Source organism: Syngnathus typhle, linkage group LG2, assembly GCF_033458585.1.
Source record: "Syngnathus typhle isolate RoL2023-S1 ecotype Sweden linkage group LG2, RoL_Styp_1.0, whole genome shotgun sequence".
Classification (NCBI taxonomy): Eukaryota; Metazoa; Chordata; class Actinopteri; order Syngnathiformes; family Syngnathidae; genus Syngnathus; species Syngnathus typhle.
The window spans coordinates 20,472,369-20,499,234 of NC_083739.1; the positions used below are offsets into that span (position 1 = coordinate 20,472,369).

At 39.9% G+C, this 26,866-nt stretch overlaps 1 protein-coding gene and 1 long non-coding RNA gene across 5 annotated transcripts in view; one reads left to right on the forward strand and one right to left on the reverse strand.

The window, feature by feature from the left end:
- Positions 1–428: 428 nt before the first annotated feature.
- Positions 429–8,007, reverse strand: LOC133167317 (uncharacterized). The gene is made up of 3 exons (XR_009717944.1): positions 7,365–8,007; positions 7,143–7,288; positions 429–7,021 (listed from the first exon to the last, which is right to left on the reverse strand). It is a non-coding gene; the product is annotated as an uncharacterized LOC133167317 (long non-coding RNA).
- casz1 (castor zinc finger 1) overlaps positions 7,018–26,866 on the forward strand; it is a 162,899-nt gene continuing 143,050 nt past the window's right edge. For 2 of the 4 annotated variants that reach the window (XM_061298002.1, XM_061297985.1), the window contains exons 1-3: positions 7,018–7,203; positions 8,485–8,540; positions 13,151–13,260. The gene's annotated coding sequence lies outside the window, so the exon portion shown is untranslated. The remainder of the gene's footprint in view (positions 7,204–8,484; positions 8,541–13,150; positions 13,261–26,866) is intronic. The other 2 variants (XM_061298012.1, XM_061297994.1) reach the window with 1 other exon arrangement.

Below are 26,866 nucleotides of genomic sequence, written 5' to 3' on the forward strand. Positions count from 1 at the left end.
GCCACTCCTTGCTGAATGCAGAAGGGATGCCGATGAGGTGGTGGGCTTCGTGCCTTGTCAAAATATTCCGCATCCCATCAATTTACTTTATGTCTTCTTTACGTGAAACCAGTCTGTGATACAAATATGCCCAAGAGAACCAAATCAATTATTTGCATGGTCCCATATTGTAAGTGTTTTGTTTCAGAGCCCTAGGAAGAAAAAAAATAGCAGGAAAAAAAAGAGTGAATGGAGGAAAAAAATGTTTTGCTCCTTTTTGTTTGATCATCAGATGTTGCAACACAAAGTCACTCCCATGTTTTGTTTGACAAAGTTTATAGTTTACAATTTTCTATCGTTATCTTTTAAATCAGAGACAATATTAGTATATAAATGGATTTGGCGGCATACAAAGTCTCGCCAATATGGCAACACATTAACCAGACAAGTCAAGTCAAGTCAAGTTTATTTGTATAGCCCCAAATCACAAGCAGTCTCAAAGGGCTTCACATAGACAGAAATTGACAATTATTCTCAAAGCATCCCCTGATCTTAAGCTCCCAAAAGGGCAAGGTAAAACTTAAAAACCCCTAGCAGGGGAAAATGAGAAACCTTGAGAAGGGACCACAGATGGAAGGATCCCCCTTTCAGGATCACCAGGTTGAAATGGATGCAGAGAGGGCACAAATGATACAACATGAAAATCAATTAAATAAAAAGTGGATGTCCATGTCACAGCAGAGGGCTGCCGAAGGAGCCCTCAATTGTCCTGGCAGTGCTCTTCGAGGAGGTTGAGCTGCAGTTCCCCTTTCCTGAATTGGCCCACGAGAATCCAGATAGCCGCTGTCAGCATGGGTGCCACCTAACCACCTCCCCGGCCGGGGAGGGGGGAGGGAGGGGGTGGAGAGGGAGAGAAAACAAACTCCAGCCGAATCGGCCACTACAAGTTAGTTAAAGGCCATGTCATAGAAATGTGTCTTTAAACGTGTCTTAAATGTTTCTACTGAGGTAGCAGTCCTAATATCCATTGGTAGGGCATTCCAAAGCTCTGGAGCCCGAATAGAAAATGCTCTAGAGCCTGCAGACATTTTCTTAGCCCTCGGTGTCGCTAAAAGGGTAGCGTTTTGCGAACGAAGGTTACGAGACGGAACATAAGGAACAACTAGGTCGACGAGATATGCAGGCGCTAAGCCATGCAGCGATTTATAGGTTAATAGAAGAACCTTGAAGTCACATCTTAAATGGACCGGGAGCCAATGTAAGTTGGCTAGTATTGGGGTAATGTGATCAAATTTTCTTGTCCGAGAGAGCAGCCTTGCAGCGGCATTTTGTACTAACTGTAGACCAGACCCTGCCTTACATATACTACGTATATGCTTTTGGAAGGAACATGAATCTAAAATGTGCTTTTATTATGCAAACCTTCTTCTGATGACTTTTAAGATATGCCGTGTACATGCGGATGAATATTGATTTTATTATAAAAGAAATACATTTATAAAGTGAACAACTGCAGATACTTGAATTTGGTCAAACAGCAACAATATTGATATTGAATGCTTTTGTAGCACCCCTATGGTGCAGTCAGTTTGTTATTGCCCTTTTATATATGAGGCATCAAGACATTTTTCTGTGAAGCTTCTGCTGCTCAAAATGGCTCTGGGTGGCTGGCTGCACCAGTGTTGAAATGCAGAGGAAAATATAAATATGTTAAGCCTTGATTGAGTACAAACTTGTAGTTGGCACAGTAAAGCCGGTACGACACCAGTACAATCTCACCAAAGACACCACCGCCATGTAAAAAGAAAAAAAATCTATATTTACCATACACCTGCCACCAACGTTAACTTCTATAAGACAGCCACCTGCTAAAAGACATTTGTACATGTCCTTATTCAATTAAAGTCACTTCATTGGCTCGTTCATGCAATTTGACTGAGAATAAATCGACTTTGATCAGTGGAGGTATGTGGAAGCAATGTGTCTTCTGCATTGATCAAAATCTCAGCTTGGTAAAAAAGTTTCCTACAACTCAAATATTCAACCAACATGCATATATGCGTGCACACCCAAACCCGTACAATGTCATGCATGGTACATATTTTATATGTGCAGACACACATTCCACAGAAACATGTCTTGGCAGTCTTAAGCCCTTTCCTCATAGGTGTCCACAAAACTCTCACTTTTTTGGGGGTGATATTTGACATTGTTGATGATCATAAAAACTTAAAATTAATTACAAAGGTCTTTGTCTACCAGTTTTTGTCATTTAGGTTCTCGGAACTTTTATGTCCATGTTTTTCATAGTGTATTCCACCGTGTCTGTCTACAAACAAATATGAGCAATTTGCAAACACAGAACATGCAGTATAAGCGAGGCGTGATTGGATATGTATGTCACATGGCAGTGTGACAATGAGGTCAACACTCAGTACAGTTGCGCTTATTAGTTATTTCTTGGTTAGCGCGGGGCCAACAGTACTGCGAAAAGGGCTAACTGGAAAAACAGGTCTGTGTGATAAAACATGCAGTTCCTATATGGAAAATACCCAATTAATATTTCTATAAAAGATAGCTATGTGAATTAATGCAAAAATTACAAGCAATTTCTCATTTCGGTCCATCTGAAAAGTCTGACTCACTATCAAGTGGAATTTATTTTGTATATTACTAGTATGAGTAAAAACAAATATTACTGTGAACTGAAAAAGAGATGTTTAGTTATTGACGTTTCCAGTTTGTGTACCAGTATTGTTTATCTATTATGTTGTGTTTCTATGTTTAGTTATTGTTGTGTACTGTTGTTGAATGCAGATTTTCTATTCTATTCTATTCTATTCTATTCTATTCTATTCTATTCTATTCTATTCTATTCTATTCTATTCTATTCTATTCTATTCTATTCTATTCTATTCTGTTCTATTCTATTCTATTCTATTCTATTCTATTCTATTCTATTCTATTCTATTGACCAGGCTACTAGTCTAAACGCATGGAGAAAATATATTACAAAACCATAAAAAGGTTACAACACTGTAATCATATCAGTGTTGGTCATAACCGGTATTATGTCATTCTGACATAAATATAGCTTTACCTTATGTAAAAACAATCAAATATGTGTGTTTTTTGTTGAGATTATACAAAGCAAACAATGTGTCTTTTGTAACCTTGCTCCGACCTGTGATTAGCTTTTACTGTTTTACAATTAGTGCGACTGGTGAAGGCGTCAGCAGGGCAGAGGTGGGATGGCTACGCCCTTGAGAGTAGGACTTATGATTGGCAATAAATGGAGCGAATCATTACTGAATCAAGTGATCTGCAGAATAATCTATTGATTTTCTGGTCTTTCGTACTTCTTTATTATTCTGTATCACCAGTATTGCAACATCAGGAGGAACCCACTGATGGATGGGATGCCTCTGCTGGGACTGTGGGGGCAGGCGGGCTGCTGTTTGCTAACACAGCCAAGGGTACTGCCTGGACACAGAATGAACTATTTTTAAGAGATTTTCATCTCTGACAGTCTTAACTATGGAATGAATCATATTTTAATGACTATGTTAATATTTTGTTTGTTAAAGTTGGTACAAGTTGAACAGACTGTGCAACACAGATAAGAGCAGATGGAGAATGAGAAATGAAAAAAGTCCTTAACTCATTCAGAAATACACATTTTTAGATGAATAAAGGTAGATATAGTCGATTTGCTCTTAAAATAATAGGAACGTCAACAATACTACAGGCAAATCGTGACTTTCCCTTTTTTAGTCTATCCAGTACAAAGCTTTCAGAAATAATGTCTACTTTCTTTTTTATGTTTTGCATTGACAAAAGTTTTTATGAGAATATAATGGAGCACAACATCTGGTGAATCTGTGCACATTAGTTGCCATTACGATTGACCCTTTTGATTCTTATTATGTGCAACAGGATGTGTCACAAAACTGCTAATTGGCAATAATCGATGTGTCAATAGATGGCAAGAGTGGAGAATTTAGATCAGGAAAGTTTCAAATACAACCTACGTCAATCTGCCTTGCTTCAAGGAGCTTCATGCTTAGAATAATTTCCAGGAACGTATTGATGTATGGCAGGCTTTAGGAAAGGTGAGGGAAAACCCAAAGAGGAGGTGGCGCTTGTGTTTCAGGTGTGAAGGTAAACAGGGTGTTGGAAGCATTGAATGCGACGCATTTGACATATTTGTTTCAAATGACAACATATTTTGATTTCAGTTGAAAACATTCAGCAGTCATCCGTCAAGCCCATTTACAGTCAGCACCCCTCTAGGATTTCAATAATAAAAACTCGGTCAAGTTTTGACAATGTGTCCACTGCATGCACCAACTGCACAAATTCGCACTGAAATTTTACTGCAATTTAGCAGCTTGCTGATTGACTACGAGGAGAATGAGAATGATTATAATTTAGGTGTTCTTCATTCAATGTGTTAAAAACTCTCTCTAAATATTCTGAAAACTTGTTTGCATGCCAATGCTGCTTACTATCCAGTAAAATGTCCATAGTGGAGGGTCAGCGTGGGTGGAGTTCAGTTTGCCAAAGCTGACATGTTCTTCAGAACACATTCATGCTGAGAGGAAATCAACAACGCCTCTGCTGCTTGCAGCCAAGTTGCGTGATTTAGTAGCATTTTTGCCTCAATTACTAAGATCTTAATCGATTATCATGCTCATCACTCACAAATGAATGAAAATTATTATTTTTCATTATTTGTACACAACTAAAGTCATTTGATCTTTTCTTGTCTCATTTCCACACAGATTATGGTTTGATGATGCCAAATGAACCACATCATCAGCAAAAAGCAGAGGTGATACTGAAGCCGTCAGACGGGAACCTCTCATGACCCCGAAAATCAGTATGTCAACATTATGAACCGAATCAGAGACATGTAGACTGGTTGGGTGAAGTCTCATCCACAATGTTCCAAAGCCAGGCCTTATTTGTACAGTATATCAAAAGCCATAAAAATACAAATTGATGCAAAAAGATGATTATGTTGCAAATGCCAGGGGGGCGCAAGAGAATCTTTGCATGTTAAAATCATGTACGACCGCGCAAATCATTTATCCAAATTATTGGATCATTGTGAATAATTTTGCAAAGTTTCATTAGTAAACAAATAAAGAAGTCGTGCAAACCGTCAACATAAAATCATGTGCCATACAAGGTAGCCTGTACTTAGTGAGATACTTCAACAGGTATGTTTGCAAACAAACAATTTAGGATCAATGGTAACATTTTAGCCAAAAACGTCCTGAAAAAAAAACTGAGCGTTACGCAACTTACTCTTGTAAAAGTCTTGCAATTCATGAATGTTCTAATTATACCGTGAAATGGCCTGTAAAAAAACAAAACAAAATGACATAGTATTTTTATTGTTTTTCTATCAGATCACTGTTGACAAAAATCACACAGTTAGTCTAAATTAGCGAAGCACTGTTTGCCAAAAATAAAATGCTACTTGATGCTCGACACTTGAGAGTTGATGCCAAGAAACTAACATATTGCCAAATCTAACTCACCATGTACCTTTAAAAATTGTGCGTTGGAAAAAAACGATCCAATTTTCGCACAAAACAAACATTTTTTTTTTGGGCAAAACAACCCAAATTCGCGTCAAATCTACACAATTTCCCAGGTAGGTCCAATTTTTAACCCAACAGTTTGAAGGGTACGTGAGCCATTAATCTACCTAATCATCAAGGCCAAAAACTAACCACATTGCGGTTAGCGGAGAGAGTTAATGACTTGTTAAAAATGAAGTGACTCAACATTTGGAAAATTGCTGGCTGTACTGGTAAACAGTTCCACACTTCTCACTCTGGTTTACAAACCCTAACCAAATTTCCAATCATTTTATTGCATTTATTTGGTTCGACACCTTGCATAAAGAATTACAAATACTTCTTATCAATACTTGAGGAAGTGCATGGCAGTGATTTTCTATTTCTGTGACATATTCTGATGTTCCAGTTGTTGTTGAGTTACAATTGCAAACTATATATTGAGTGAGCAATATTTGACCATCACCAAGTTAAAATGAAAGAACAGACTCCACTTTTTTGGAGACTTTCTTTGTGGGAAATTGAGCCCATGTGTCCAGAAGGATGTGACTAATATTACTAATATTTGACTTTGTATTCCAAATCTTTACATGCCACTGCTGGAGTGCAGTGAAAAATGTCACTAACGCACTTTATGAAAGGTGACAATCAGTAAAAAACACAGACTCAAAATGAAAACTGCAAGGATGGAGAATTTGCTAAGGCTAGACTACCCGTGTGACTGCGGCTCCTGACGTCACACGATTCACTTGACCGCACTTGAAGAGTGTGCGTGTGCGTGCGCGTGTGTGCTTGCAGCGAGTGTGTGGGGGCGTGTGTGTGCGCGAGAAAGAGAGAGAGAAAGAGGGAGCGAGACGTTTGCTTTAATTGCACTTTCTGAAGGCGGTTAACGTCTTTATTTTGTATGTTTTTATTATGTTGTTCTGTTTGTATTTTACTATACGGTGTTTTGTGTTTTCTTTAACAAAAACGTGATGAAAATTGGAGTGACTTTCTCATGCTGGAAAGGAAGTATGGCATTTCAATTCATTGTATTGAGGAAGCCATAATATGAATAAATTGAGTGATATTTGAACTAGGAAGGGCACAGAGTTATGAATTTGTTGCACATGCTGTTGACATGTTCATCTTACTTTCTTAGGGTGCTCTGGATGACACAGACGACATAAGCAATCGTAGTGATATTTGCGAATATTAAGTCAATATGATTTGAAAGGCAAATTTTCATCCTATTACTTTCTCATCGTTCTCAACTTCTACAGCGCAAAAGTGGGTAGAAAATCAACGAAATCGGAAAATCCCTGTCCCGAGTTGGGAAACCGTGCAGTCGTCAAAGTCGGAGAGAGTCCAGACCACTTTTTCCAAGTCACACCTTTGAAGCGACAAACTCAATTAAGGACTCCTCTTCCCACTTTGAGTTGGTCCCAGGGCATATCTTCCGAGCGACTCGCCTTAAACGAAATTAGAAAATACCAAAAATAAAACATTAAAACACCCCCCACCCCATTAATAATATTAGTGATGATGCAAATAATAATAATATGACTATACTCCAGAAAAGGCGTCACTCACCGTCAAGGCGCAAGGGTTGCTTGTAGTTTCAAGTGACGACAGGACGGCAAAGTCCACACAGGTAAGACTTTGGCTTTTCCTCCAACTCCTCTGCATGTTTCACCCCCTCAGTGGAAGTAACGCTGAAGGCGACACCGGAGTAGACACTGCTTGGAAAGGAGGGAGGGGGGCTGTGTGGGACAGCTGAATTCGGACGCTTGACCGGGGGATCCGCTTGCTTACCCTGCCAGCGGGGTTTCCAACGGCGACGGCGGCGCCGACTGCAGCCGCCCGTGGAGGCTGCTGTCCTGCCTTTCTCCCTTCCTCTTTCCATTACCGATCTCAACACTCTTCCACCTCAAATTTACACGCTTTCATCCCAAACGAAAACTTCCAAAGCTGCAACGGCGTGCACATGCTCGAGACACTCACTTCACATAAGTTGAGACGCTTATTGCAACTTTATTTGGTTTTGTCCGCTCTCAGCAGCATGAATTCAACTGACGCGACATAATAAAAAAAATCAAGTCAGCACAACGGCAATTATATTGGACATGTTTTTTTTAGGACGCAAAAAGTTTGCTTTGGGTGAGACATTTTTGAGAAAAACTTACCATAAACAAGTATCATTTACTGTAAATAGAGGAACTTCTATACATACGTAAGTGCATTAAGGGCTTGAAATGCGGAGGTTCTGCTTTTTTTGTTGTTGTTGTTCCAAACAAACAGTGAGCATCGTCGCATCTTTTTTTTTCTTCTTTTCTGTAGTGTAATTATTCACTTTTGGTTAAATGGGATCGTCCCATCATTTATTGCCAATTAGATCGGGAGTAAACACCTCTAAGAAACAGACTGTTTTTCATGAATGTTTACGCACCAGAGCACACGCACTGTATCTGAAATGGTTGATATGATTTCCTGTGAGTTCCTGCTCTCAGTGGCTGACAGGCAGGTTTAATGACTTCCACCTCCTCTAAGACAAACAATCTGTTTAAAAACAGTGTGCATTACTCTTGCCTGTTTACTTAGTTGTTAGCGCTACATGATATGAGATTTAATTTCATACGCCTTTTTTTTTTTTGCAAAAGGGTCACTGTTTGCTCGAACTGGCGTCTTGCCTGTGTTTGTTGCTATTCTCAAGTATGAAGATAAGCACAGGAATAGATGACTGGCACTTTAAACCCAGGTCTCTCATATTCTCGTCGGATCTTCCTCCTTTGCTAATTATTGTGTTGTTTTCAGAGCAAATATGTCATATCCATGGCGACCAGGCAGGTTTATTGTCTCTCTCATGCAATAGCTCACACAAGTAATTAATTATCCTTCCCCCTCTCTCTTTTCCCTCCTGTCTTTGGTTAAACAGATCATTCATGGAAAGCCATCATCTTTATTAAAATGCCACAGCTAGTACAACACAAGGTAAACAATGAACGTTTTTCAATTTTACTATTTCAATGTCACTTGTAGTGCTTTGATTCTTTGTATACTGTACCCGATGTGTACTTTGGTGTGTATTTTCCCATCATGAGGCAGCTGTGCTGCATCCATTCATGCATGCAGAGCAAGCACAATTGCACACACACACACACACACACACACACACACACACACACACACACACACACACACACACACACACACACACACACACACACGCACACACACACACACACACACACACACACACACATACACACACACACACACTGAAACAGGGCAACCTAAAACCCATGTTTACGCAGGAAATCATCTAGAATTTTGAGTGAATTGCTTGCAATCATAAACCAGATTAAAAGGTAAAATGACTTAGCTGGGGACCTCACGAGGTCACTGGCTGTAATGACCAGCTGCAGGTGAAAGTGACAAATACAAGTAGTCCACCTGCATTCTTTGCAACTCGAGGGTTATGTGTACTTTTGTCCCCCCCATTCCCCCCAATAAAAAAATATATACCGTTTTTTTCCATGTATAATGCGCCCCCATGTATAATACGCACCCTAAAAATGGCATGTCGATGCTGGAAAAAAGCCTGTACCCATGTATAATACGCACCCAAATTTTGACTCCTACTTAAGTCCGTGAACGTAAAATTATTTCAGAAAAAAGATCATCTTTGGGAACAACCGGATGTTATTCTGCCGGTCAGTATCACTGCGCATGCGCTAGCATACTCAATAGCGAAGAAATGTTTCGGATTTGTGTAGGGTACATTGTGACAGCAAACGAGCAGGTGATCTAGCAAGCGTCTGATACGAGAGCATTGTGTTCGTATGGAGCGTGTTTGAAGTGAACACCAGAGAAGAAAGCGCATCTGTAATGGCGGCCTCCGTATGATATCCGGATTTAAAAAAAAAAAAAAAAAAAATTGTACCCATGTATAATGCGCACCCCAGATTTTAGGACAATAAATTAGTTAAATTTTGCGTATTATACATGGAAAAAAACGGTATATGATAAATTGCTGAATGCTCCATCAGTGTGGAATGAGATGGCACGTGTCTTTTGCTGCATGGTCTGTCGTGAGCTGGACACCTTCCAGCCTTCACTGTCTGACTGGTGGTGCAGGTTCTCATTTCTCTTTAGCATTGATGTCACACAGCAATATCCATCTGTCAAACATACCACCTCTTATTTTCCTTCCTGTCTTTTGACCGCTCCCTGGCTCCCTTCCCTTATCCTTCCATGCCACTATTGGTGACATGACTTAAGCAAAGTACATCCATACTGAGTTTGAACTTTTAATTTATTTTTAAATGTGTGAGACCCCGCACTTGATGAGGAAAAACTTGGCAAGTGTGCGTTTTCTGCGTTTGTTTCTCATCGTTCTCAAAATGACCAATACAGAACATCACGCCGACAATTACCGTTTTTTTCCGTGTATAGTGCGCCCCCATGTATAATACGCACCCTAAAAATGGCATGCTGATGCTGGAAAAAAGCCTGTACCCATGTATAATACGCACCCAATTTTTATGAATTTTTTTTTATGACTTTTTTTTTTTTTTTTTTTTTTAAGTCCCAATGATCGTCACACACGCAGGGAGGCAATGGGTCCCATTTTTATAGTCTTTGGTATGGTCTTAACTAGGCTGGATGTAATTTTTTTTGTTGGCGTTGATTTCTCCGACTGCCCATAAACGCACCACCGCGCTCCGTGCGCGCACGGGAAAGAGGCGTGCGGACGTGAAAAAGGCGGCTCTGTATGGGAGAGACGTTGAAGAGGAATAAAAACACCCTTGGAAACCAAAACTTGGTGATTTCAAGTTTCATTTCGAGGGACATTTGTCACGTCTCGTCCCCAGTTTTGCTATGTGTCTAGGTTGCCATAGTTTCTGTTCGCATCGCCCCTCTCTTCCTGTGTCACCTCAATCGATGTAACGTGTTTTGTATTTAAGTCCTGTCTGCCCCTCGCTCACCGTCGGATCATTGCATGTGTTACTGTCATGATGTCTGTTTTCTTTCTGTTCCTGTCTTTGGTAATGTCACCCTGTCTTTTTGTTCCACGACTTTGTCGGTCAGTCCTGTTGTTGGTTTTGTTTTCTAAAAAAAAAAATAATAATAATAATTAACAATTTTTTGTACCCATGTATAATGCGCACCCCAGATTTTAGGACAATAAATTCGTTAAATTTTGCGCACTATACACGGAAAAAAACGGTACGTCTCCTTACCCAAACAAGGTGTCTGTTGTAGTTTCAAAGGTGACCTGTTAGAGTTGAGAAGCCCTTCCTAGCTCATTTATTTATTACATTTCGTTTGCAAACTCCTCTCCTTAATATTTGTATTATGGGGAATAACTGTGGTGACCGCTCAACATGACCAATTTCTCCTCTATTCGCTTCCAAATTAGCTATCGTTCCCTTTCATATCACAATCAAGTATTCCGTGGCTCAGCTGAACTCAGTGACCACACATTCAATTGCAGCAATTGTGCTAACTGTGAACAGGTTTAACTGTTGTGATTGCACAACAGTCTTTCGAGTTGATTGTCGGGGGAAAAAAAACCCATCTTATCACACAGCATACTTGCTCAGGATAATGCAAAGGCATCCAACAATTGTGCTGACTTTGATCGCAGGAGTTGAAAATAATTTGATCCGACTGTTGGTATGTATGTGTTTATAGCTTTTGTTCTGTGTGGCTATAAAATGTAACAAAAAGAAGTGTGTAGCTGTGGATGCTCCAATTGTTGTGCGATGCCACGAGCGTTCCCGTAGCCCTCTCAATCAGCGAGATGCCTCATGTCCCATAAGTACCCATCTGCGTGTAGGGGTGTGTAGAATTAAACCGTTGTGTATTGTGCCTCTGTTTGACCTTGGCAGTGGACCTCTGTTTTTTTTATGTCAAATAAGCATCAGCAATCCCATAGACCACTTGACAGGCTTCGGGAGCCATTCGTTTTATTTCCCAGCTTATAAGCTTCATCAATTGCTCCTTTGTGTAATGATTTTGTATACAAATTCACACAAGCAAATTGTTTGGCCTTGTAAAAATATACTGCCATCAAGATATGCTAGTTTACCAGGATGGATGCACACATTTTTTTAATCACCCCTATTGTTTTTATTTTAGTACAGAAGAAATTTGCTTTTTGCATGCTTGATGAGACAGTAGAAAAATACAATATAATTGAGGGTCAAGGTGAATTGTTATCCCTCATTTGTGACTGAAGAAAAATTCCTCAGCTAAATAAACAAAACACGGACAAACAGCAAGAAGGACTCGAAATATAAATATTGATTACGCTCCGAAGATCACGGCTGGAAGTTTTTCTTGTCCATTTGTTGTCTGCCTTTTCAATACATTTGAGACCAGGGGGAGAGAAGGAATAAAACAACTGAGGAAGAAAGACGAGACATTTCACAGAGTTGAGAAAGGGACATACTGCCCCTTTCTTAGCTCATTATCATTCCTAATAAGTCTTAAGGAAAGAAAGAGCATTGAGTGTAAATGCACGGTAATCCTTCCACTGTCCAAGGTTCGTAGAGACGTCAGCACAGACGCACCATTCCCAGCTGGCCACTTTAGGACCAGAGGAGCACAGTTAAGGATAGCTGTTCAAGGAGAAAACGAGGGCATTTAGACACTGGGTTAAGGTTATGCCCTAGCTTCTCAATGGCAATGCACCAGCTGGCATGCAGTCAGGTCTTTAAAACACCCATTTTTGGACATATTAAGTCAAGCTACCACGTGAGATTTAAAAGACACGTTTAAGAGGCAAATGGGGGAGTTTTGTTTTAAGTGGAGTATTGAACTTAAAGGAACTTCCTCCCCCTGCACTTTTCATGTAGACCAGCAACAGGCAATAAAATGAATTGGCGGTACTAGACACCAATTAACCCATTTAGGAAATTGCCCCTACTTGTAGCAGTTGTTCAACCATGTTGCTTTGATGGAAAGCCAATGCAGTCTTTATTTATACACTCCACATCACTCCTCTGAGCTCCAGTCTTCTGTCAATTTGTGTTTTCTACATAGGTTGGCTAATATTGCGTGGTATCCATGTGTATTAATCAACTTGGGTGTTAATCTTAATCCACATTGGAAAGAGGGTGATTTGTATGTGTAGAAGAGTGAGTGGTTTTGCTGTTACATGTCAAGATGTGTTTTTAAAGTTTAAAGTACAGTAATGAGTTGTCTTATATCCTCTGTAAGAATGGGACAGACGCTAAGGGTAAATAGAACTGGAGCTGGTAGTGTAAGTAGAGTTGGAGTTGCCGTTTGTCTTGCACAGTGCACTGCCATCTGTGTGCCTTTCTGTCATGCAAGGAAGGATGAATTAGCCTCAGTCAGATGTTAACAGACCTTTGCTCACCATTTTGTTCCTTTTTTTTTTAGTACCTTTTAAAGGTTATTCCCTGCAACATTTCAGCATCGTTTGCTCACTCTCAGGTGTCACAGTGTCTGAATTATTGCCTTAGCTGCTCTCATGGATTTGACTCTACCAGGACCGTCTTCATCACCGTTTTCTTTATCAGTCTACATTTTGGTTGCTGCTTATTTTGCTCCATTGCTGTCCTCTCCCCCAGTTAACTCTCCAAACACCTCCTGGGAGCCTTGGGTGGCAGAGAGCCATCACCATGGTGATCTGAACACAGATTCCCTGCACACCGGTCCATTGTGACGGCCGTGTGTTGAGGTGAGATGGAACAAAATGTCACAGCAACAGTTTTTTTTTGGGTGTGTTTTTGTTTGTGCCTGATTACTCAGTGGGATTGCGCTGGGATCCAAGGGCTGACAGACGACGAGCTAGAGAAGCACGTTTTATTTTATATTCCCTCCCTCCTGTAAGATAAGAATCTGCACAAATAAACACATTGTTATTTTTTGTAGGGAAAAGCAACTTTGATCTGATGTTTGAGTCAAATTATATATGTTGCAAAATATAATCAGGGTCATAACTTCACAAATGCAAAACTGTTTACCAATAACAAAAGAAACTCAACCCCTTAATTATCCTGCAGCACGTGCATCAAGAAGACCATTGAATATTCCGGCTTTACTCAATCACACAAAACCAAACAAAATCATGATAATGCCCACCACCCCCCAGTGTGTGAATTAAGGTAACGGGCCAGAACCATGCGCAAAAAAGCATAGAGTGTAACACTGTTCTTCCTTTGGTCCAAATGTTATTTCACCTGTGACTTGCCGCAGTTGTAAATAAGAACTTGTTCTTAATTGTTTGCCTGGGTAAATAAAGGCTAAATAAAAAATAAAAAAATTGTATTCAGGGTAATTACTACCCATTGTACATGCACACGGTTTAACAATAGAGGATTGGGAGATATAAAAATACAACAAAACACCAAGATGCTACTTTAATGAATGATAACAGCTGTTTTAATGCCATTCAAAGACTTGGAGTTAAAATATTTTGCACAGAATTATTTTTAAAAACAAAATTAAATCAAATCATGTACAGTATATGCAGTTTTCCTTAAAACTGATTGTTATGGCAACTTAGCCTGGGGGTATATGAAAAAAATAACCTATTATTTTCTATCAGCATGAGTCCTGATGAAATGTATACAACAAACATTCTACGCTTACTTTACAATGCGATCAGGTTGTAAGAGATGAAAACATTCGATTCATTTTCTATACCGCTTGTCCCCACGGGGGTCGCAGATGTACTGGAGCCTATCCCAGCAGTAATTGGGCAGTAGGCGAGGGACACCTTAAACCGGTTGGCAGCCAGTCGCACGGCACACAGAGACGAACAACCATCCGCACTCGCACTCACACCTAGGCGCAATTTGGAGTGCAATTGGCCAATTGTGTCAATTGGGAGGACACCGGAGAGCCCGGAGATAACCCACACGGGCACGGGGAGAACATGCAAACTCCACACAGGGAGGGCCAGAGGTGGAATCGAGCCCGTACTCTCCTAACTGTGAGGCGGAAGTGCTAACCAGCGGCCACCGAACCGCTTGAAAACGTTTGAAAAATTTGTATTTTTAGAAAATCCATTTTTGTACACTCCTAAATGTCTGTGGAAACAGTCTCTTATGCCTTGTTTGCAGGTAGCAATTCATAGCAAGCTCAGTTTTGTTCCTCTTCTTCAAAGTTGCTGCTGCTTCGGAATTAGGACTGGTAAAATACATTGGGAACCCCTAAAGTAGAATGCCCCAAAGTCATACAAATTAGAATTCAAACAACTTGTCTGTGAAAAATGTCACATCTTGTGTGTTTTCAATTCAATGAGTAATAAAGAGGAAAGGTTTGTTGATGAATGAATACATTTATTTGTTTCAAACATGCAAACTATACATCATCAATCAAATGAAGACAAATAAAATAATAAGCAAAAACAAGGTTAACGTCATTTAAATTATGACTTTGTATAAATACTAGGTACAAACATTATACAATCTACTGCGCAAATTGGTGACCCAAAGCAAGAAATGTATTTGTACGGTTGCAAGTCTCAAGTCAACGCTTTATGTTTAAAGCTGCAGATTTCAAATGTACACTGGAATCTCATCTTTTTCCAGACAAAAGTTGGCACATTTTTTATAGTGCTTCGCACACCCACAAATCCTTATTGGCACAGTACCTTGTGATATTCCTGCAGATAGCAGGTCATACAAGACAAAGCCTTTTTTGCCCAGTTTAACTCTTGTCTATTGGCTCATGATGATCAGACAGTATTGTCCTTTGAGCTCTTGCTTGACACTGACTTTGACCTGTCGTGATCCAAACCGCGTGGCATTGGCTACTGATGTTAGAGTGGAAAAGGTTTGGATAGGTAATGTGGCATTGATGAGATGTAGAAGGTTATGCTCTCAACCCTGAAGAGGATGTTGGCTGTTATCATAACAGGTACAGAGTTGCCCTCAGTCCCTGGGGGCGGAAAGGAAGTTTGACCTGTAACAAAGGGCGCGGTATGGGATTCAAACACACCCGAACAAACCCTAACATCTGCCACAATGTCTGGGCATCTTGCTCTCTGAGGGCAGGAGATGCCCCAGGACTTATGACATCAAGTGATCTTGGTAGCCTCATCAAAACCTTTGCATCTAGCAGGATGCAATGTTTACTTTACCAAGTGGTTTTATGCATCAAGTCTCATTAATGTTTGTTACTGCACAATAGCTGCCAAGTGTGTTCATGCCAAGTCTGTAAGAGTAATAAGCTCTTTCAGTCACATTTGATCCCCTAGTTGGTGCAAAGATGTCGTTCCTGAGAGATTCTTTTATGTTTGGGGACCTCGCTTGCTTCATTGATTGCGATCGCCACAGCAGCAACTTGTAGTCTCAGTTTGATCTCCACTGTTGCATGGCATCAGGCAGACTCTTGGCAAAAGATGAAAATGTTTTTTTTAGTGTTTATTATAATACAACTTGCCAGAAGGGACTCTTTGCTGTTCTCCTATTTCAGCTCCAGCAATTAGCAAATTGATTTGAAGAACCTGAACACACCTCCTTGGCTCGTATCTCCTCATTCTTGGACAATATTGCTGCACTGTGGGACAATGTAAATATTTAAAGGGGAACCCTTGGTAAATCTCAATAAATGACTAACGGGCACAGCAGCTGTTTCTTGCGAACGGTCCAAGCCAATTTTCTAAACTATGATTAAAGAAAAGTTTTGGATGATTTAAATGTGCCATATCCTGTAGGCCTGCCAATTCCAAAGAAGACCACAGTGATTATTGAACCCTCCATGCCAGGCCTGCTCCCGTCCCTTTGGATCTATTAATTTGAAATCATTTAGGCGATGACTCTTTGAAAGTGGCGGTCATTCTGGGATGTCATGTTCAAAATGCCACAAAGACCTCTCTTTTATGCACAAACTCTAATTAAAACTGGTTAACCTCCCCAGCCCCAAGCTGCACAGGGAAAGGCTTGGTAGCAATTTGGTGGATAATCAAATTGCATTTTAAATAGCGTTTAAAGATGACTGGGGTCTGCTCACAGTGGCGCAAATTGGGCTTGAATAAGATGCTCAGAGGAACAATGCAGGAAAACTGACATCAAAACACGCATGCTGGATTTACCTTTTCAAAGACTTTAAATAACTTTATTTAAAAAGACCCTCAGATTTGTTGTCATGCATGCAGGAATACTGTTTTTCTTTTAATTATGAGTGCCCTCTTGCTAAGTGGCATTTTCTTTACAACGTGTCATTACAATCTCACCGGTTGAGGAAGAAATGCTAATGAGATATGGTTTGTTAACGGTTGTAGTACCTTGGAAACATTTTACTCTTAATTTCAGATTTTGGCTCTGACAGAAATGGCAAACTGGGTGGAAAATGTTGTCAACAGTGATTCTTGTCTGGAAAAATCTATGCTTCCAAGCTGTCCCCCCACATTTGATTTACGCCATTAAGTTCTATTCAGCCAGTTAAATTGTCTATTCACATTTCACACAGCATTCCAGTGCATATTAGTGACATCCTGTTAGCAGAAAACAGCAAACTGACACCCCCCCAAAAATTGGAAAACATGCCTCAATCGCTTTTCCTAGAACAAGCAAGAAGCTTAATTCCTATGAAATGAGAGAATTGGATTAAACTTGAACTCCCCATGACCTTTTATCCACAATTTGTGTTCCTCATTCAACTGGATGCCTCAAATAGTTGTTTTCGTCTCACTTGGACCATGTTTCATGTTGAATTTGTCACTCAAACAGACCAATGCCGCCAAAGAAAGTACATATGCACGTTCATAGCATTAAAGGTGAAACAATGTAAGTATACAACAGAGGTGGCTAGCAACAGGCGACTAAGTTTGTTCTATTGCATCTACTTTTATCGTTTTGGCTGAATTGCATAAATGGTTCTTGTCAGACAATACAGAACAAAAACAAACAAAAATTTAGTAGAACAGGAGGTGTCAAACTGTGGCCCGCGGGTATAGTGTAATTATATTAAATTCTGAACCGACTTTGTGTCAATACTAAAATTACTACATATTGTCTTCACAAATAGAGATGTTGCTAGAAGGTTTTATTACCATTCATCTTTTTAACAAATTGAATAGTTTTTACTCGTCTCTGATTTCAAAACTAGTTATGCATCAGTTTATTGTGTAGACCAGGGGTCACCAACCTTTCTTAAACCGAGAGCTACTTCCTGGGTACTGATTAAGGCAAAGGGCTACCAGTTTGACACACATTTCTGAAACAGCCAATTTGCTCAATTTGGCTTTCACTATGTGTTATTATTGTCATTTCCAGTTCACATGTAAGTGTGATTTTAACAAGAATAGCAAAAATACAGTCAAACCTTGTTTTTTTACCACAATCCGTTCCAGAAGGCGGTTCGAGAAGCGATTCGGTCAAATTCCGAATCTATTTTTCCCATTACAAATAATGGAATTTTTAAGAATCCGTTTCAACATTATGACTATGATGTGGGCCACGACAAAAAAAAGCAGAACTTGTATCTTTATAATTAGGAAATTCTATTTGGTAGTGACACTACCTTTTTCAAGTAGTTTCTATCTATTCGTTAACAAATTAGTTTGTAAAACAAAGCCCTGATTGCTGTGCTAAAGCTGTTACAGATGATTTCTAAGATACTCTCATGTATGTTCCTTCCACTTATTGAGAGTGGCTGCACTTGATTACACTTGCAGCTTTCCCTAAATCCACATGGTACTTATTTTAGATGTGGCATTTTTACAAACATTGGTCAAATATCAATTTTCTTTAAGTTTGTATCAAAGCTAATGACACTAGTGGGATTTAATTGATCAAGTGGGGGACCGATCATAAAATTGCAGTCAATATTTGGTCTGCAATGACACACGGATGGCAAAACATATTTACACTTCAGTCTCTCCTGAGTTGCTCTACAGTAAATACTTAGGATTTGGAAGTGAATGGACTTAATCAGTCCAAGAAAATGAGTGTAAATGAAACATGTCAAATTTGAGGTGTTGTGGGATTAAAATCTTACATCTGTATCCCCAGGTCCCTTTCTTGTTCCTTAAAATGGTGTTATATTAAGTAATCGTTTTAAATTTATAGACATTTCAGCATACAACACACTAGTTCTGTTTTTACACTACGGCAGTCGCAGCCATTATCTTTTTAATAAAAATCCTGACTTGGTGAAAGTTTAATTAATAAGGGACTTGTATTAATAAGTGAGCAAGGGAGTGCAGTCTTTAAAGGGCTGCCTATTTTTTCAATCTGGGCTTTCCTCCAAAAAAAAAAAAAGGAAAAAAAAGAAACGGTCAATTAGTGTGTTAAGCTGCAGAGACAAAAACTTCATTAGTTCTAGCAAAAAGAATAATAGGTTATAAAGGTGTAGCTTTAGTAGCAGGCCAAAAGTACTTGCGTATTTCGTTTTACGCAATTATAAGTTTCAAGATGCTATTATGCGGAAGTATGTAACTAGTTTCTACTTTTGGAAGGACACTAGTTTCTCATCTCAACATTTACAATGGTTTAGACATAAAGAGTCCCATTGTCTGTTCAACTGCTTTTATCAAAGAAATAAAAGTGAAAATAAATTTAATGTTGTGATAGGACACTATTCCTTTTAGCTTCTAGATCGTCCATTTAGAACTTGCGGCATGTCGCAATCTGATTGGAAATGCTTATGCATCATGCAAATAGTAAATGATTGGTTACCACAGATCTACCAATAAATTAATTATTTCCACTTCATATTTAAGTATGTGCTACTCTTCCAAATCGAGTGCTGGTACTTGGTTATTACACTTTAATAGCCCGGTTGCCAAACTAACGATATATTACTCTGTGTGCTGGCTCAGATCGGAGAAGATGAATTGGCTATTAATTAGAGTTGCACTGAGAGGGCACCGGGGAGAGACTCCTCATAGCCTCGCAATCAACGCCAACACGGCCTCTACTGACTGGGACAGTTGGGACAGGCTCGGGGTTTCGTGCAAAATCCTCAGAATCTAGTTGAAGGACCACATTTAATCATCTGGTGCTGGCCTAACCATCGTCATGAGCGCAAAAATTCAATGTGTGGTCTGTAGCGAGGCCTTGCAGGCCGTTTGCCTCCTTCAGCATCTTTAAAAAAAGCCTCACGTAACCAAAGACTTTGAATAAGAACACTTCACTGGAAAGATTTGACAAGCAAAGATGATTTGTGGAGAATATTATTGTTTGGCTCTCTTTTGTTGCGCAGCCTCTAAATTGGCCCTTTCATCACAATTAATTAAGATCTGTTATACGAGATGTTCCATCTTGAGCTCATCCACATAGGATAAATAAGTCAAAGCTGTAGGATATATGTCTTTTTATTGGCTCACTTGATCCCTGACGCATCTGTATTGGGGGCTGAAGCTGTCTCCGTGGTGCGACTTTGTGGAGGACTCTTTGCCATCACTCACTTTGAATGCCTCTTTTATAGCTCGTTTTGTTAAAAAACACTTTTTTTAATGCAAGGTATCAGGAGTTATGGGCCGTCTATGCAAATGAAGGAGTTTCGACAGTTTGTTATTCATGTCATTACCTTTTTAAACACTCAAAAACAATAAATTTCATCATGATATGCCACACGGAAATTGACACAGAATATTATTAGTTATTTTAACAAGTTCCTTGTAAATAAGCGTTAAATGTTTGAATGATGGGCAGAAAGAAAAATGGCTTTGCATCAACTTATTAGATGCTATAAAAGTGGCAGTGATTTATCATGGATGTTGTGTTAGCCATCTTTTGCTTATTTTGTACGCTTGCTTTGTCTTCATGTGCCCATTAAATACGGAAGCGCTGGGGTTTTGCCTGTCATAAAAACGTTATAGTTGCAGACACATTTTTGAACTTTGGTCCTTGAAAACATGGATTGATATGCAGTACGGCAACAACAAATACGTATCATGTTTTAAGCGTCCAATGCTCATTTAGAGTTTTAGGAATTAGGTGAGTCCGTAATGTAACTCAAATGATCTCAAGGTGCTCAAGGTTAGAACAATTAAGCACATTGCCATATAATGATGGACAGAGGTAGGCATTGCATCATTCTCTGCGTCTGAATTTTCGATCCCTGACCCATGTGAGTGCAGCCCGTCGCTCGTCGGCGAGAGCCAATCGGCGTTGAGAACATAATTTCGACGTCACAAGCATACAATGAGCCAAATAAAAAAAAAACATAAAACAACCCAAATACTTCCAATATTCTGGTTTCGAAAGGGACATTGACTGCATGTAAGCGTAGCCATTGTATTGCGGAACACATTATAAGGCTTTTTTGAAAAAAAAGTGCACTGCTTTAACTATAACAACCACATTCACAGTGAGACATATTTTCATTCATAAGTGTATATTTGTTCCTATCAATCAAATATGAGTCTCCATATGAAACCAGTTCATGGTGCAAAATAGGTTGGGGAACACTGGACTATATTACATTAACAAAGTTGACAAACATTGCATTTTCTTGCATCCATCAAGGTTGTTCATATTGTCAGTTGATGTTTGGAATGTTGTTGAATGTGTCCAAATGTTATGTCACGGTAGACGTGCTGCTGTGGTACGCCAGTTCTGCTTTGTAATCGAGACAGACGTAGGACATTGCTTAGGCAGATAACCATTGCAACGTTTGATATTTTTCTACATTTGGAAGAGGCCTGATACCGATCTACGTGTATCCAATTTCATAGGTAAATTTTCCTATTTTTACTGCCATGACATGCATTTGAATTTTGCCACTTGGGAGCAAAACATTGGAATTGTGTCACTTGAACTTTGTAATGCAAGTGCAAGCCTTAAAGTGTGTTTTTTTATTCATTACATTTTAATTAAGATTATGTTCAACTCCATGTTCTTGCTTATTAACCCTAAGAGGGGAAATAGTGTCACCTAACTTCCTTCAAGAGAGTGAGGAAAAGAGACTGGCTACAGAAAGGTTTTTATTCTGTGACTTGTTCAATGTTTGGTTCTAGCGCACCCTTAAAACCGCTGGCTCCAAAAATAGCCAAGAAAAGGGGCAGACGTTATTTCAACTTTGGGTCCATTTGGCCCAACCTTTTTTTCTTTAAAAATAAAAAAATAAAACCCAGATAAGTGGGTCAAATTGACCCAATAAGCAGGTGGGTCAATTTTCTTTTTACCAAAATTGGTTTATTTTAGACCCAGCCCTTTTAAGAGTGTACTATATGAGCATAGTTAAAGATTTTTTTTTCCTGAATTGAATACTTGATTACTTTTGGTTCATGTCCTGCGCTGCATTAAAAACAAATTCATACAAACTACCGTAATTTTCGAACTATAAATCGTGGTTTTTATCATAGTTTGGGTGGGGGGGGGGGGTCGACTTATACTCAGGAGCGACTTATATATGTTTTTTTTCACAAATTTTTACTTGATCATTAACACATCACTTAATGAGTATAGTTGACCACTTCACGTTATTTTTACTATAGTTGATCACTTCACATGCTTTGATATCTTTATCTTGAACATAATCAAAACATGAAAAATAGAGAGAAAAAATCAAATAAAGTAATTAACACTTTAACGCGCCATATCCTCTGGACATGTCCTCTGTCACCGGGATGACATAAAGGATGAGAAATTTGATCGATGGATTTAATGATTTGGCGTGACACAAATGGTTTGATAATATTGTTGTTTATGTGATAGTTATTTAAAATATAGTTTATATATCGTTGTATGGGCCTGTGGAATAATTTGAACTGCGGTGCGGCACACGGCATTGTTAACAAAGAACGATCGATGGATTTAATGAATTGGAGTGACACAGATGGTTTTATAAACGTGTTATTTATCTAATAGTTTCTTTTAAATAACTGAATGTTACGTCAGGCCCGTTCTCAGCTCCTCGTTTGTGTTTGTCACGTTAGCATACCGTATCGTTTACCCTGTTGTTGCTCGTTCATGTCTGTTCTTAGTGTTGGATTTTGTCGAATAAATTGCCCCCTAAAATGCGACTTATACTCCGGAGCGATTTATAGTCCGGAAATTACGGTATGTCAAATACTCTCACATGTAAATAGTTACATGTTTTGTAGGACAGTTTTGGTGACCACTGGAGTTATTACTGTTAACGATTAATTAAACGATATAATCATGTTTTCGTGAGTTGCACACTTTTATTCGTACATGTAAGAGAACACAGATAACCTGTTAAAGTTCAAAAGTTCAAATCATCACACAGTGGACTTTTTACTCCATGGCAGCGGCAATGCAGTTTCCTTCAAGGCTTGAGGATCATCCTCAACATTGTCTGATTGATAGTTCAACGCCTGTCCGTCTTCATCGATAACACGAAAATACAATTACATGTAATGCACAAGAAATATCTAATGTACTATCCATCCATCCATCCATCCATCCATTTTCCATACCGCTTAGTCCCCACGGGGGTCGCGGGTGTGCTGGAGCCTATCCCAGCCGTCATCGGGCAGTAGGCGGGGGACACCCTGAACCGATTGCCAGCCAATCACAGGGCACACAGAGACAAACAACCATACACACTCGCACTCACACCTAGGGACAATTTGGAGTGCTCAATCGGCCTACCAAGCATGTTTTGGGGTTGTGGGAGGAAACCGGAGTGCCCGGAGAAAACCCACGCGGGCCCGGGGAGAACATGCAAACTCCACACAGGGAGGGCCGGAGGTGGAATCGAACCCACACCCTCCTAACTGTGAGGCGGATGTGCTACCCAGTGCACCACCGAGCCGCCTATCTAATGTACTACTCATTGAAAATTGCATTTCATTCTATATTCCAAAGTTTGCACACTATCAGAAGGGAAGGAAGATCATCTTAGAACAACCCTGCATTTCTTTAGATTTTCTGGGCTCCCTTGTAGACATTCAGAAGGCTATTGTGGGTCATGTCAGGCACCAACCCTTTACTCGTTGGTTAGAAGCCACAGCAGCATTACACAAATCTCAGTGCTGTCTGTGCACATCACTCTTACTGCTTAGTGTGACGTGACGGCTGCCATGTCAGCAACACGGCACATCTCTGTTTTCCCTCTCCGGAGCCCTCTGTGAGTTTTCCCTGGGGTTGGCAGAATACGAGTGGCCCCTTGTCTGGCTATAACCTTGCCACCAGCTTATACTACGTGTGTGTGAGTGTGTGTGTATGTGTCTGCGGCTGTGTGTGGTTTTTCAACTCTAAAGACTTGAACAATGATGACTCAAGCCGCGTCGAGTGTACCTCAGGGAAGATATAGTGGAAATAAAAATAACAAGTGGATTTTTGACTGCAGTCAGATGTGGGAGGAAGCGTGATGGCACTGGGCTAAAAGCCTGACTAGATTCTATCCCCCCCTGTCATTAGATTAGGGTGTCTAGTGTTCAGGAAGTGCTGAAAGGCACTACAGATTGTATCTGCACGAAACGCTGCCCTTACGGCCAGTGACAGTTACCAGTCTCAGCTTTTTAATTTTACAATATTTCTGAATTCAGTTAAACCTGTTATCGTAGTTGTTTTTCTACCCCTTCCAAATATGAGTGTGCCTGCATTTAACTTTCTTTTTCTTCCATGTACAGCACATGCCTTTGAGTAAAATATTTATGTTCCTGACACCAGCATATGACACTGTAACTTGTTTGTCTCGGAGCATAGTAGAGAAAGGCAAGGCCTTGATGGTGCTCCTTTTTTCCGTTTGTATACTTGAGAGACCCTCATCAAACAATGCTTGGTTTTCTGTATTTTTCCTGTTGGGTGGGCTGTGTTGATGTAACTCTGTGCAACTCTCTTCAGGGGGTTCCCCCGTCATCCTCTTGATGCGACGATAAACATAATTAGGCCAAAATGTGGCAAGAGCTGCACATGGATTTAGTTGAGCATGAGATGCCTGCCAGTGGCCTGCAGCACGTGTCAGTGCAAATGTGCAAGGAGCTTAAAGGATCCTGGAAAAAATGGGGTCTTCTTTGAAATGCCACAATTAATTGCTATGCATTGTCCCCAACGCATGGATGATTAAATGTGCTCCTAAACTGCCCTGATTTGTGGGGGCACCTTGCCGATTTTATTTGCCACTGTTAACATTTTCATTCGTGCATTATGCATGGTGCTGTGGGCAAAGGAAGTGCTGCAAACAAATGGCCTGAGGGATGGGCGTAAACACGGCGTGCCATAAGGGCGAGACGAGTGGTAGTGGAGCGCTGGCCCACTCAGCCGGTCTTTACACACCAAATGGGCAGCCCCTCTGCATCCGCCTGCTGTCACTTGTATCCCATATTCCAAACTATTGGCCAGGAATTTGCAGATATAAACGGAAAATGGAAAGACGGGAGTTGGGGGTTAATATTAATCAACACGGAATGCATGTCTGATGAAATATTTCTGTCTAATTGAGTGTGATTCATTCTCCTTCAGCCTGTATAGGCTAAGGTCACTCTCACTAGTTAAATGTGACAGCTAAAGCAATGCACTGCCGGTTCCTTTGTGTTTAGGGATTTTAGTTCGTCATTGCAATAATCAGTGACTGATGGAAGCCTTAGTGTTTTATGAAGGCATGCCAGATCACATGTGCTCCTGTTTGAACATGAAACACACAGAAAAGAATGATCTGATTTTACACATTTGAGGCATATTAACTCAGTGATTAGGATTCACTTGATCATGGTTTCTTGACTGTTAGGAGAGCGAGCCGGCACCCATGCACAACTCGAGGTGTCAGCTGTCATCGGCCCAGTGTGTCTCCACACTCTCACCCTTGGCTAAAAATGCAAATCCAAATGCAAACGACATTTAGCCAGTGGACAGCTCTCAATACAGTATAGTCGTGTAATGTCATATGCAGTAGATAGATCCTGGCCCATTTTTTCCCTGAGAAATAATGTTCCCACACATGAAAATGCTCAGGTTGGCATTAACTATAAATAATGCTCCTGGCTCTGTAAAGACAGACAATATTGTATTTTATGGCCTGACCTTTAAAACGTTATTGTTCTGTCTTTTCTTTTTTGACAAATTTACCTCGAACACAAGCATTAAACACGTCTCCATAAGACAACAAAACAAAACCATCTCGTTGAGTCTCCAGTTCAAATGAATCATGCTGTCTGGTGGATACGGAAAGTCCTTTTTAGTGGACTGGAGGAAAGTGTTAAATAGGTGGCGACCAGCTCATTAGGATGCCTTTCCGAGCATGAAAAATGACCTTTTCCCATCTAATTGTAGTCATAGATATTTGACGGGAACCAGAGCAATACCGGAACCTGTACGTTGACAAGGATCACTGGAAACAATTAGCATTCCATTTCACTCGTCGGTCTACAAGTCATTTTCATTAACAATTTCAGTACACATTCTTTCCTTATTCTATGTCTGAATTAATTATTCATGACAGTTATAAGGTGGACAATGCTTTATGTCATTTATAAAGTCCAAAGAGCTGCACGTTAACTTAAGTGTCACTGTCATACGTTTCTAGAAGGGGCAGAGTTTGTCTGATTTATTATTTGTCAAATATGTTCTTTGGGTCCCTAGGGGAGTTTGCAGTAAGTAGTGCCACAGGTTGACTCAAGTAATGTCCAGTTTTATCAGAAGCGTTTTGGTGGATTATGACGAAGAGGAAACTATGAAGCTTGGCCAGGAAGTGGAAAAAAATGTAATTATGCACTGTAACTATTTTAAGCTTTTCACACACTATAAATCCTCAAATGGTGGCCTGGGTGCTTATTTACTCAACTGCAGAAAGTACCAACCATCTTTAAGAGATGAAAGAAACCTTTGTAAAGGTGGAGCTAGACATGTTGGTGTCTGTTGATTTGTTGGCGAAGAATTGTTTCCTGTTAAAAACAGGAATGGAATATGTAATGGGATATCACATTAGCAGTTTTTGTTCTAGTCACTATTATTTAATGAACAATTATTCTTGGTTTCTGTCAATAATACAATACAAGTAGAGGGAGAGATAATTGTTCACTGCTTGTTTCCTCATGCCACACATCATTAGCGCACTAGCGCTCTAAACAAAGCAGCCGAAACAGACAATAGTCAGTTGTACTTAAGTTACTAAATGGCCACACTCGTGGTCTGATGTACTATTATAAAATATGAACATTTTGTGCGCTGTACTGTGTCCTTTAGAGTGTGCACTTTCTTTGTACTACAGTATATTTTGTAAATTAAGTGATGTTTTTCGTCCTGATTCAGTTTCTAGGTTTCTTTGGGGCATTCATTGGATGGAGCACACTGTTCAGCTGATGTAGTTATATCTGTACCTACTATCGCCTGTGGTGGAATGTTAACCAAAATGTACTGCTTGGTGGAATCGTGGCATTCGTCAAGATGCCTGCAGCCACCTTGTTAAACAACCCAGTTTTT